The sequence below is a fragment of the Lissotriton vulgaris genome, chromosome 7 (genome assembly GCF_964263255.1).
Source record: "Lissotriton vulgaris chromosome 7, aLisVul1.2, whole genome shotgun sequence".
NCBI lineage: Eukaryota > Metazoa > Chordata > Amphibia > Caudata > Salamandridae > Lissotriton > Lissotriton vulgaris.
In genome coordinates, this window is record NC_141695.1 from 1,514,449,562 (window position 1) to 1,514,462,617 (window position 13,056).

The window sequence follows — 13,056 nt, forward strand, 5'->3', positions numbered from 1 at the left end:
AGAGGACCCAGCCATTGTTAGAGCCATTCAGTGGCTCTGCATTACCAGGTGTGGGGAAAGCAGACTGGCCCCACAAGTGTGACATTTTGATTCAGCTCTAGAAGAGGACGGTCACTACAGCAACATGTGGTTTTGCATAGAATGGTACCGTATAGTCCTGCACAGGCAACAGAACTATTGTGGTGTGCACAAGCATTGTCGATGCAGTCATTCGTGACAAGGTGCGCATATGCAGCCTGAATCCAGACAGTAGCAAAGTGTACATTAACGCAGGCCGCATGGCAAATGACACCAACGGCCTTCACTCGAGCCACAAGTTAGGGATCACGTGCATGGGCATAGGAAGTGTGGGGAACGCGGGGGATATATCCCCCCCCCCAGGTTTTGGAGTGCAGGGGACACGGGGGACATGGGTAGGGGGGACGAGGGGACAAAAGAATTAACCCCTCTCCCTTTTGTTATTCACAGGGCCATTAGCGCGCAAAAGCTCTACCTAATGGCCCTGCACTCAGGGCTGGACTGGGAACCAAAACCGGCCCTGGCAAAGGGCTCGTCGGGCCACCTCCCAGGGGTTGGGGGTGCGGCCGAGCTCTTTGCCAGGTCCGGTTTCGGACTATTTTGTTGCAGGGCCGATTTTGCAGCTATGCTGCAAAAATGGCCCGGTAACAAAAACGGCCCCCAGGTGCCCAAAACCGGCCCGGCGCACCGGGGGACTGCCCGGTGCCCACTACGGCCAGTCCGGCCCTGCCTGCACTTGACCTGCCTGGAGTCAAAGAGGCCACCCGCCCTCTGCCCTTTATTATGCTTAAGGAAGGCTCTGCGCTCTGGGAAGGGCAGAGAAGAAAAAAAACCTCCGTCTCTCTTCCTTCAAGCTCAGAGAAGGCAAGAACAGTGTCAACTTCTCCTGGTCTGCCTCTGGCAGCTGTCCTCCTCCCCTCTCTCTCCCTTTATTCCTCCATCTCTTTCTGTCTCTGTCTTGCTCCTCCATGCGTCCTGATTTCAAGAGACAGCTCTTGTACTCTCTCTTGCCTCTCCTTTTCTATATTTGTTTCCCTGTGAAATGGAACCAAAAAAGGTGGAACGCTTTGGCTGGAAATGTCCTCATTTTCTGACCGTTTTCTATCCAAAAGAAAAACCTTAGGCCAGAGAGAAAAAAATAATTAAATACCTAAATAAAGCATTACAGAGTGGTCGGCAGACAGGCCAGATTGTTATATACACCCACACACATTAGCGCCACTTTACAGAGTTTGCCAGTGAAAGCGCTATTCTTTTTATCTTCTTTCTTTGAACAACATCGTTTTCCCAGGGTGGGGAAGTGCACCATTCCTAAATGGACTGCAATGCCTGGTTGATGGGTGGAGTGTAAACGTTTAATATGATCGTTTTCAACTGTTTTAATTATTTTAGATTATAAAACGCGGCTCTGTGTTCAGGGATGTGGTCTTTTTTAAACCAAACTGCTTACATTTTGAAAGGATATAAGCAATGGACATTGAAACGGGTCCCTTAATGGTCCTCTAACCATGTCCTATACTTTTCAGGCAAAATTACTTACTGATTTCTGAATAATGAGTTTTAAAAAGTTAAGGTAACAATGTTGTTACTGATTACAGTTTATATGCCTTGCTTATTCTTGTATTCCGAGGAGTGTTTGCTTTTTCCAGAGTGTTTCATTTTTTTTCAGGCAGCATTTTGCTGTTGTCTAGTGCACAATTTGAATTTAGTCGCAGCACAATTGAGTAGTAGCTGAAGGCAGTGGGACTTTCTCTCAGTGGGGCAGTATGGTTTTCAGTGTGGAAGAGGATGTGGCACTCTGGCCAGAGATGCTGAATTTGGAACTGGAGAACCATGTTCAGCCTTCATGACCAGTCCACCAGACCACACTCCTGACAGAGCTCATTCCGATGCTATACCTCAGAAGGCCCGATAGACCTTAGAAGCCCTGGTGTCTTAGCACCCGCAGGTGGACCCTAAAGGTGGCAAGTGTAAGTTAACCTTGAAGGCATGTCCACCACAATCCATACTGCAGTTCACCTCCAGTCTTGCAAGCAGGCATACAAAGAAGCACACCCTAGATCAACAGTGACTTTGTCACTGAGGTCACAAGACCCTTGAGGCCAGTGCACCTCACCCATTGGTACCTCCATTGGCCTTTTTCAGCAGTAGTAGTGCAACTTATCAGGGGATGGCAATGTAGGATTTGCATGCACACCAAACTTAGGGGGTGATTATAATGGCAGTGAGACCTCCACATCGCCCCGTCGGGGACGGTCCCACTGCCGTCTGTGACTGCATCACTGCCCACCATATTACAATGGCGGGTGGTCCCCTGGCGGTCAGAAAGACCAACCGCCACACACCTGATTGGCTCCTTGTGTCCGCCAGTGGGGTGGAGGGGCTCTTGGTTCCTACATTGCTGGTGGTGCCTACCAGGCATCGCACTAGGGATTACGATGTCCCTTACCCGCCAGCCTAGCCATGGCGGTTTTGTAAAAGCTGGCGGAAAGAGAGACATTTGAGGCCCATAGCAGGCCCCTTTCCCCCCCGAGCCCCCAGACATGGGACCTACATATCACTGCACCATGTGGTAGGCACCCGATTGTGCCTGCCACGTAGTGCAGTGATATATGTAACATGTCCCTTTTTAGGTCTCGCCTACGCAGCACTCATGCGCTGCATAGGAAAAAGACCTATAGCCATTGCTACACTTTTGCAGGCAAAAACATGCACGTGTTGCATTGCTTCCTATGGCAACGCGTGCACGTTTGGGGATTCCGCTGCGGGAGCGAGCAGCAGCGCCATATGTTAATAATTATTACGCTTTGCTGCTGGCTCTCACAAGGAAAACCTGCACAGTCCCCTCCCCCTGCTACCTGTCGAGGCACGCATGCTTGTTTACTTTAAACGTGAGGCACACGCGCGCTTGTTTCACTTGCACTGAAGGCCGTGAAAGGTCAGTTTCACTCCTCTCCTGCGGCCTGCAGAAAGAGTTAAGTGAAATTGCTCCTAATCTTTTTATCCCTGTCCCCCCCCAGAATTTGAGTGAGGTGTGTACAAGCTGAGTTCAGATAAGCGTATTAGCAGGGGCGTAAAAGACACTCAAATTCTGGGGGGACAGATACAACCTTGTGAACTTTCCAGTCACCCTATACAAATCACCGCCTGTTAAACAAATACAGTCACATACTTTCGAAGTGAAATATTGAGAAAAGCAGGCATGTAGTCACAGCTTGCATTATGCTTTACTGTTATTTACATTCATATAGTAATCAGACCAAATGTTAAAAAAACATGAATATGAATCTTGCATCTTCATGCACCAAGCAAACAAAGGTCACTGACTTAAGGTGGGGCGTCGTGTTTGCAAATGCATTATGGTTTAAAAAGTACCTGCTGCTGTATTCCTGGTCTCCCAACAATTTTCGGACAACAATAAAAATGTGAGGATAACTTCTATGATTAATGTTCTTTATTGAGAGAGATCGGAGGTTTGTCTAGTGGAAGTTTTGATTCATGGTAAGGTAGTCACAGTGGGGCAATATGCCTGCTGCAAAGAACGTGTACCATGCAGATCACAAAATCCATATCATGTAAATAGGTCAGTGAGCTACTGCTTTTGTCTGAGAGATTCTTTTGGTATTTGCAGTTTATAAGTTAAAATCCTAACATTGAACAGTGAGCTGTTAACCGTCATCAAAGAGCTACATGCAAACTTTAAGGTATAGATTAGAAGGTTATTATTTCCTTATCCTAATGTTGGAAAATGGGTTCATTAGGATTGAAATCAATTCTGATTATCAAACAGAACTCCCCACCCCCCCAACCATGATGTTCTGTTTTAAATTCTGAGTTTGTCCTTCTCTAGTGTTGCAAAGCCACCCTGTGCCCTGGGCACTCCCCACCTTTTTGTTGACTGGTACTGGTGGTACCGGACTCTCAATGACCCTGGCCTCTGCCTAAACAGGCCCAGGGCCAGTGCTATTCTGAAAGACACTTAAAAATACAGTGAAAACACCTTCATACACTAGGGTGCACTATGGGTTAGTGTACCCCTATGATTGGCATGACCTCTCCTATAAGGCCCTAGTACATAATAGGGCAGGGGGATTAGAACTACCTTTACATCTCTAGAATATAATAGGGCATGGCAGTTCAGAGGCCAGCAGCCCTTTCTGTGCTTGCATGTGTGCACTGCTGAAGCCAGAGGTCAGTTTAAAAGTAGCCCTGTGTTGTAGGACTGCTTTTAAAATGCAAATTGTGCCCAAACTCGACTTTTGGGTTTAGGGAACTTACAAATTGATCTACTACAATGTTGGGGCAAAATTAAGTTAAGAGGAAAAATGTTTTCCACTTAACTATGGCTGTATCATATTTGCCGCCTAATACATCATCTGCTGCATAAACGAACAATTTCACCCAAAACAATTTTGTAGCTCAAATGGATCAAAAATTACTAAAAGAAATGTGACTTATGTTGCTGTGAAGTGTAGGGCCCTTTGGAAAGGTTGATTGGTCACCTTTCCCACTGCTGCATTTGTATGTTGCACAGGTAATAATGAGGCAAAAGCTTCACAGAGGCTGTTAGTATGCATAAATAGGTCAAAATACTAAAGTATCATAAAATGTACCGCATTACGCTGGAGACTTTTTATTGTTGCATAATTTAGTCAACACTGCAGCATAATTTTGGCCTCCATTGCTGCATAACTCTAGTGGCCCTAAAGCAGGCTGCACATGTTAAAAGTGTTTGTGCATGAAGCAGAGACCAAGAAGCTTGCAAACTTAGGGGCTGATTACGATGGCAGACAGACTTCAGTCTGTCCGCCATTAAATCGGGGAATGGGACCGCTGGCCTTCAAGGTGGCGGCCCCTTGATAGGCATTATAGTGCGATTGCCACTACGGTGTTCCCAGCGCCTATCTTTTACATTGCAGCAGGTGCTGCTGGCTGCATCACCCGCCGCAATGTAAACAAGCATTTACATAGTCAATAGGTCTCACTTTTGGGACCTTATAAGTATTTAGTTATGCAGCACAATATTCTTGGTGCAACAACATTAACTGTTGCATGGTAAAACACTTATAAGGTCCCAAAGGCGAGACCTATTGGCTATGCCAATGCTTTGGCAGACTGCACAGGCATGAAGCAAGCACACAGGCTTCCTTAATCACTCCTTGGCCTTTTCAGGGAAGCTAACCTGATAAAACTCAGTAAATATATCAACAACATTCCTTTGCTCTCAGTTCAGTGAAATAAAACGTTTAGGAAGATGCTGTGGCTAAAATTGTTAAAAACTAAGATGAACTGACTGTTTATGTATTCAATAAAAAGCTATGTTGGCTACGCTTGCTGCCCTTAACACGTGCCAAAAAGAGGCGATGAGCTCAACACAGAAAGTTTTTCACTAGTGTGAAACAGTACTGTGGTTTTTAAATGGGTTGCTACAAACTAAAGTTAGCATGAGAAAATAGCATGATGACAGTATACCGTACCAATAGTGATGTCAACTCCCTCAATCGCCATAACTTGCAAAATACTCCCCTTTCACCGGCAAAACACGAAATGATGCAGATTCCCAACACATGAGTGATACAGAAAAAGAAAACTCCAAACTCTATTTTCAAAAGATGTGGTTTTAAATACGCACCCTGGTGCAGAAGCTATCCATCCAGGCATCAATAGTGGCACAGGGAAGCTATCCATCCAGGCATCGCTAGTGGCACAGGATCCATGTAGAACATGCACACTTAGTGCACTCCTCCTTCCACATCAGGTACCTGCCACAACAGCCCAGCACAATAAATAAATACTCTATGTCAGGGGTGCTCAGTGTTAATCCATGCGGGTCCGATCCATGACAGATTTTTGGGACAGTTGCTTATAAAACATGTGTATAAAATTGATCTAGATGGAAATTGTGTGCATTGTCAGTGACTATTAGGAAACTTTGGCATGGATCCAGTCATTGTAAACCAACATCGGACCGTCCTCCTGCATATAAAGATGACTTGGGAAAGAAAAATGCACCCACAAATAGTGTGAATATCCAACACACCTAGCAATGCAATGACACCACTGTTGGGACCACAGAAGGCTTCCACCCCATGGACCTCATCTATCCACCCCAAGTGCATCTAGACATCAGCAAAATCAACACCATCCTCTTTCTAAGGGAGATGTTAGCTCCAGGATATCCAATAATGTATTAAACGCCATGCAAGCTGGACCAGTGTATATCATCGAAAAACCAAAGGAAATGATGGACAGAGCGTTGACAATACAAGCACTCTCCCCCAGTCAACTGATCTGGGTTGAATTCATCACCGTTCTTTAGCCCACTCTGCCACCCCAGTTCAGACATGGCCATATGCAAATCAGTCTGACTCTGTGCCTCATGGAACAGTCCAGCCCGAACTGCCAAGCCATGCCTTCCCTGGACCGGAAACAAGCTACAGAGGACCGGTTTCTGGCATTTCAGCCGTCTTCAGCCCGGCTTGCTTGAATCCAGTGGCAAAGTGAGCAGGGGACTCACGTCTGAGCATACCCTGCCAACCTATGGCAAACAAAGAAAAACCAAAGGAAATGATGGACGGAGCGTTGACAATACAAGCACTCACCCCCAGTCAACTGATCTGGGTTTAATCCATCACCGTTCTGTAGCCCACTCTGCCACCCCAGTTCAGACATGGCCATGTGCAAATCAGTCTGACCCTGTGCCTCATGGGAACAGTCCAGCCCGAACTGCCAAGCCATGCCTTCCCTGGACCGGAAACAAGCTACCGAGGACCGGTTTCTGGCATTTCAGCCGTCTTCAGCCCGGCTTGCTTGAATCCAGTGGCAAAGTGAGCAAGGGACTCACTTCTGAGCATACCCTGCCAACTTATGGCGAACAAAGAAAAACCAAAGGAAATTATGGACGGAGCGTTGGCAATACAAGCACTCACCCCCAGTCAACTGATCTGGGTTTAATCCATCCCCTTTCTTTAGCCCACTCTGCCACCCCAGTTCAGACATGGCCATATGGCCATATGCAAATCAGTCTGACCCTGTGCCTCATGGGAACAGTCGAGCCCGAACTGCCAAGCCGTGAGTCCCTTACTCACTTTGCCACTGGATTCAAGCAAGCCGGGCTGAAGACGGCTGAAATGCCAGAAACCGGTCCTCAGTAGCTTGTTTCCGGTCCAGGGAAGGCATGGCTTGGCAGTTAGGGCTGGACTGTTCCCATGAGGCACAGGGTCAGACTGATTTGCATATGGCCATGGCAGAACTGGGGTGGCAGAGTGGGCTAAAGAACGGTGATGGATTAAACCCAGATCAGTTGACTGGGGATGAGTGCTTGTATTGTCAACGCTCCGTCCATCATTTCCTTTGGTTTTTCCAGTGTATATCATCTTCAGGTGTGAAAACACCTGAAGATGGGGTCTGGGAGACAGGGTATGGGGAAACGCTAAGGTGACCATAGTAGCAACAGTTCCAATAGCAGTCCTTCTGTACGTAGATCTAGTGCAGGAAAATGACTATAACAAGATGGAGGACAGAAACTGATCCTGATAATCTGGAAGGTCAAAACAATCCAAGGACCGCAGATGGCCCACACTGCTCAGGAACGCCACAAGCAGACTCCAAGAATCCCGATGGCCTACACCACAGGTGGTTTAGTTTCAACATAGCAGGACCAAATGCTCCTAAGTCCCTCTAGTGAGGCAGGAAGAATTCCATAGCACCCTGGCTTACTGCAGCAAAGAACAGGAACTACACTTCCAACCAATCTAAAATCACCATGCTGGGAGTCTGAACACTATGGAACAGCTACATCTGGAGGCTAGCACACTGCTCTAAGGAAACCCAGCCTGTCCGAATCAAACCAAACTGTCTCTTGGTTACCTACCCACAGCAATGTACGGGTTAGGAGGAGAAAGAGCGTGAAAGGGCTATTGGTGGCCAGAGCCATTCTCTAAATGCGCAATGCTCATCTTTTCATCATGGAAGGGTGTTGTGTGATATAAAAACCAGCTAAGTAAGGAACATACCTTGGCAGCGAACTTTTAACACTTGAAATATGTTTATTGAGCACTGAACAAAGCCCTCCTCATCATAAATCACTTTTTTCCGGACTATCCATGCTGATTTATGTTCTGCTGCTGGAATATTCCAGAGAGCGTGAAGCAAACCCTTTAACTGCTGTGCGTTTTTTGACGTGCGAGCGGGAGCTCATCACGCAGCAAGAAGCCACTCACCTGACAAGGAAATAGAGCCCGAGAGAAAACAAGCTCTCTCCCAGCTGGCACTGCCAGGAACTGAGAGAGTCGGACACTCAAAAGCCATGTATCATGGCTTGCGCCTTGACACGGGAGCCCTGCCGAACGAAATCAGTCAATCAATCAATCTCCCTCTCCTCTCCTCTCCGCCGTGCCATAAGCCTTTTGTGACGGCATGTGACGGAATAGCCTCCCTTAAGTAACCTCAGACAAACCCTCAATTTACCTGTCCACATTCACACAGAAAAAGGGATATCCAGTCTGGAGCTCACATTCCGCTGCCTAAACACCGCTGAAAGACCGGACCCACCTACTCGCCAGCTTGAAGGAACTGGTCCTTAATGGATTTTCTTCTCCCTCCACGAGTTGACCGGTCTGAGACCCCAACCTTTCATTTCTGGACATGCTAGAGTATTACTCCATAGCAGAGTGGTGGGGACAGGGATAAAAAGATTAGGAGCCATTTCACTTAACTCTTTCTGTAGGCTGCAGGAGAGGAGTGAAACTGACCTTTCACGGTATTCAGTGCAAGTGAAACAAGTGCGTGCGTGCCTCGCGTTTAAAGTAAACAAGCATGCGCGCCTCGACCGGGAACAGGGGGAGGGGGCTGCGCAGGTTTCCCTTGCGGGAGTCATCAGCAAAGCGCAATAATTACTAACATATGGTGCTGCGGCTCGCTCCCGCAACAATCGCCAAAGTGCACGCGTTGCCATTGGAAGCAATGCAACGCGTGCATGTTTTTGCCTGCAAAAGTGTAGAGATGGCTATAGGTCTTTTTCCTACGCAGCACATGCGCTCTGCGTAGGCAAAACCTAAAAAGCGTCATGTTACATATATCACTGCACTACGTGGCAGGCACAATGGGGTGCCTACCACATGGTCCAGTGATATGTAGGTCCCATGTCTGGGGGCTGGGGGGAAAGGGGTCTGCTATGGGCCTCAAATGTCTCTTTCCGCCAGCTTTTACATGGCGGGTAAACCGCCATGGCTAGGCTGACGGGTAAGGGACATCGTAATCCCTAGTGCGGTGCCTGGTAGGCGCCACCAGCATTGTAGGAACCAAGAGCCCCTCCGCCGCACTGGCGGGCTCAAGGAGCCCATCAGGTGTGTGGTGGTTGGTCTTTCTGACCGCCGGGGACCACCCACCATTGTAATATGGCGGGCGGTGATGCAGTCACTGACGGTGGTGGGACCGCCACTGACATGGCGATGTGGAGGTCTCACCGCCATTATAATCACCCCCTAAGTTTGGTGTGCATGCAAATCCTACAATGCCAACCCCTGGTAAGTTGCACTACTACTGCTGAAAAAGGCCAATAGAGGTACCAATGGGTGAGGTGGACTGGCCTCAAGGGTCTTGTGACCTCAGTGACAAAGTCACTGATGATCTAGGGTGTGCTTCTTTGTATGCCTGCTCGCAAGACTGGAGGTGAACTGCAGTATGGATTGTGGTGGACATGCCTTCAAGGTTAACTTACACTTGCCACCTTTAGGGTCCACATGCGGGTGCTAAGACACCAGGGCTTTTAAGGTCTATTGGGCCTTCTAAGGTGTAGCATGAGAATGAGCTCTGTCGGAGTGTGGTCTGGTGGACTGGTCTTGAAGGCTGAACATGGTTCTCCAGTTCCAAATTAAGCATCTCTGGCCAGAGTGCCACATCCTCTTCCACACTGAACACCATACTGCCCCACTGAGAGAAACTCGCACTGCCTTCAGCTACAACTCAATTGTAACAGCCAGTCAAGCGCACACAACAGTTGAAATGGTGTAGTTGATTATAGTAAAGCGATCAAGGATAAGATCAAAGACACGATGTTCTTTCCGTCTAAGTTTTTTTAATTGGTGAGTGGTTGGGCATCCTGTCCAGGAGAGACCAACGAACATAAAAGAACCAGCAGACACGTGTTTTGTCAATAAGGGCAGTTAGCCCAATGACTCTTCAGGGCTGGAGATAATACAAAAGGAGGGGGTTTGTGATGCATAACAATAAGATTGCGAAATAACAATCACAATTTGGAACTACAAAGGAGAGGGGAACCTAGTGTGAGTGGAAACCTGGAGAAGAAGGTGTGTGGAGAAACATACTTGAAGTGACTGTAAGGTTTGTGGATAGAGAACACCTAAAGTGCGAACAGAACAATTTAGTGCCCTCATAGTGAGTGGTGACTTAATATGTGAAAGCACGGCTAAAAACAGTGTGCTGAAGCACTTGCAAATTGGAGGACAAGGAGCAACACTGTAGGGAAGAAACATAAGAAGCTGAGGTATACATAACTATTGTACAGTCATTCTGTATGTTGTACCTGTAACGGATTATCATAAGAGACAAAAGAAATGCTACATTGAAAAGTGGGTGAAGTGAAGTGACAAACCAGTGAACAAAAACAATTGCTGATTGACTCAAATGACATGTCCTAGAGTATAAAGTATGTCGGTATGATGTTCATCATGGACATGAGCATTTTTGTATGTTCCCATAGAGTAATTGGTCTGTTGGCGAGGAATTTGTTTATTTTGCTGAGACCAATGGTAGGATTGATGGAGGTGTAGAGAGAGACCACATCGAGGGTGGCTAAGATTAAGTCCGGTTGACACTCCATGTCTGTGAGAATGCCCAAGATGTGTTTGGTGTCTTGTATAAAACGAGAGCAAATTGCTGACAATCGGGTTTAGGAAAACATCAACGTATTGTGATATTCTCTCTGTTGGACCTCCAATGATCCCCTACCAATATTAGTAATGATTCGGTCTCACTCATCCTTTTCTCCTCCCCCTATGTGGACACGTTAACAGGCAGAAACACCTACCCTACATGTTTTGTTTCCGAACACGGACAAATCGCATAATATAGAAATGCATTTTCTGCCCTTGCCTTTTCCTCTTGGGTGCAGGCCACGATGATTGTTCTTAATAACAAGCAGAACCGACATTATACTTTATACTCTAGGACATGTCATTTGAGTCAATCAGCAATTGTTTTTGTTCACTGGTTTGTCACTTCACTTCACCCACTTTTCAATGTAGCATTTCTTTGGTCTCTTATGATAATCCGTTACAGGTACAACATACAGAATGACTGTACAATAGTTATGTATACCTCAGCTTCTTATGTTTCTTCCCTACAGTGTTGCTCCTTGTCCTCCAATTTGCAAGTGCTTCAGCACACTGTTTTTAGCCGTGCTTTCACATATTAAGTCACCACTCACTATGAGGGCACTAAATAGTTCTGTTCGCACTTTAGGTGTTCTCTATCCACGAACCTTACAGTCACTTCAAGTATGTTTCTCCACACACCTTCTTCTCCAGGTTTCCACTCACACTAGGTTCCCCTCTCCTTTGTAGTTCCAAATTGTGATTATTCTTTCGCAATCTTATTGTTATGTATCACAAACCCCCTCCTTTTGTATTATCTCCAGCCCTGAAGAGTCATTGGGTTAACTGCCCTTATTGACGAAACACGTGTCGGCTGGTTCTTTTATGTTTGTTGGTCTCTCCTGGACAGGAGGCCCAACCACTCACCAATTTAAAAAAACTAAGACAGAAAGAACATCGTGTCTTTGATCTTATCCTTGATCGCTTTACTATAATCAACTACACCATTACAACTGTTGTGTGCGCTTGACTGGCTGTTGCTTTTTACATAAGGGTAGTTCCACACCCTTTGGTTGCAGAGTTTTAGGGTTCTCTCTGCACAAGCAGCACCAACCATTACTACTTTCTTGTGACCACTCAACCACTACATGTTGTGCGCCATTCTATTCTGAATACAAATAACCCCTCTCTGAACTGTGAATACAACTCAATTGTGCTGCGACTAAATTCAAATTATGCACTAGACAACAGCAAAATGCTGCCTGAAACAAAATGAATAACACCCTGGAAAAAGCAAACACTCATAGGGAATACAAAAATAGGCAAAGCATGTGAACTGTAATCAGTAACAACATTGTTACCGTAACTTTGTAAAACTCATTATTCAGAAATCAGTAAGACATTTTGCCTGAAAAGTTCAGGACATGGTTAGAGGACCATGAAGGGACCCGTTTCAATGTCCATTGCTTATATCCTTTCAAAATGTAAGCAGTTTGGTTTAAAAAAGACCACATCCCTGAACACAGAGCCGCATTTTATAATCTAAAATAATTAAAACAGTTGAAAACGATCATATTAAACGTTTCCACTCCACCCATCAACCACGTATTGCAGTCCCTTTAGGAATGGTGCACTTCCACACTCTGGGAAAACAATGTTGTTCAAATAAAGAAGATAAAAAGAAAGTAGTGCTTTCACTGGCAAACTCTGTAAAGTGGCGCTAATGTGTGTGGGTGTAAATAACAATCTGACCTGTGTGCTGACCACTCTGTTTTGCTTTATTTAAGTATTTAATTATTTTTTCTCTCAGACCTAAGGTTTTTCTTTTGAATAGAAAACGGTCAGAAAATGAGGACATTTCCAGCCAGTGTTCCACCTTTTTTGGATCCATTTCACAGGGAAACAAATAAAGAAAAGGAGAGGCAAGAGAGAGTACAAGAGCTGTCTGTTGAAATCAGGACGTAAGGAGCGAGACAGAGGAATAAAGGGAGAGAGAGAGGGGAGGAGGACAGCTGCCAGAGGCAGACCAGGAGGAGTTGACACAGTCCTTGCCTTTCTCTGGGCATAAAGGTGGAGAGACAGAGTTTGTTTTCCTTCTCTGCCCTTCCCAGAGCGCAGAGCCTTCCTGCAGCATAACAAAGGGCAGAGGGCGGTTGGCCTCTTTGACTCCAGGCACGTCAAGTGCAGGGCCATTAGTTAGTGC

At 46.3% G+C, this 13,056-nt stretch overlaps 1 protein-coding gene across 1 annotated transcript in view; it reads right to left on the minus strand.

Annotated features, from left to right (window-relative positions):
- The window catches only part of LOC147705907 (uncharacterized), a 287,761-nt gene that overhangs the window by 45,672 nt on the left and 229,033 nt on the right, over nt 1–13,056 (minus strand). The window lies entirely within an intron of this gene.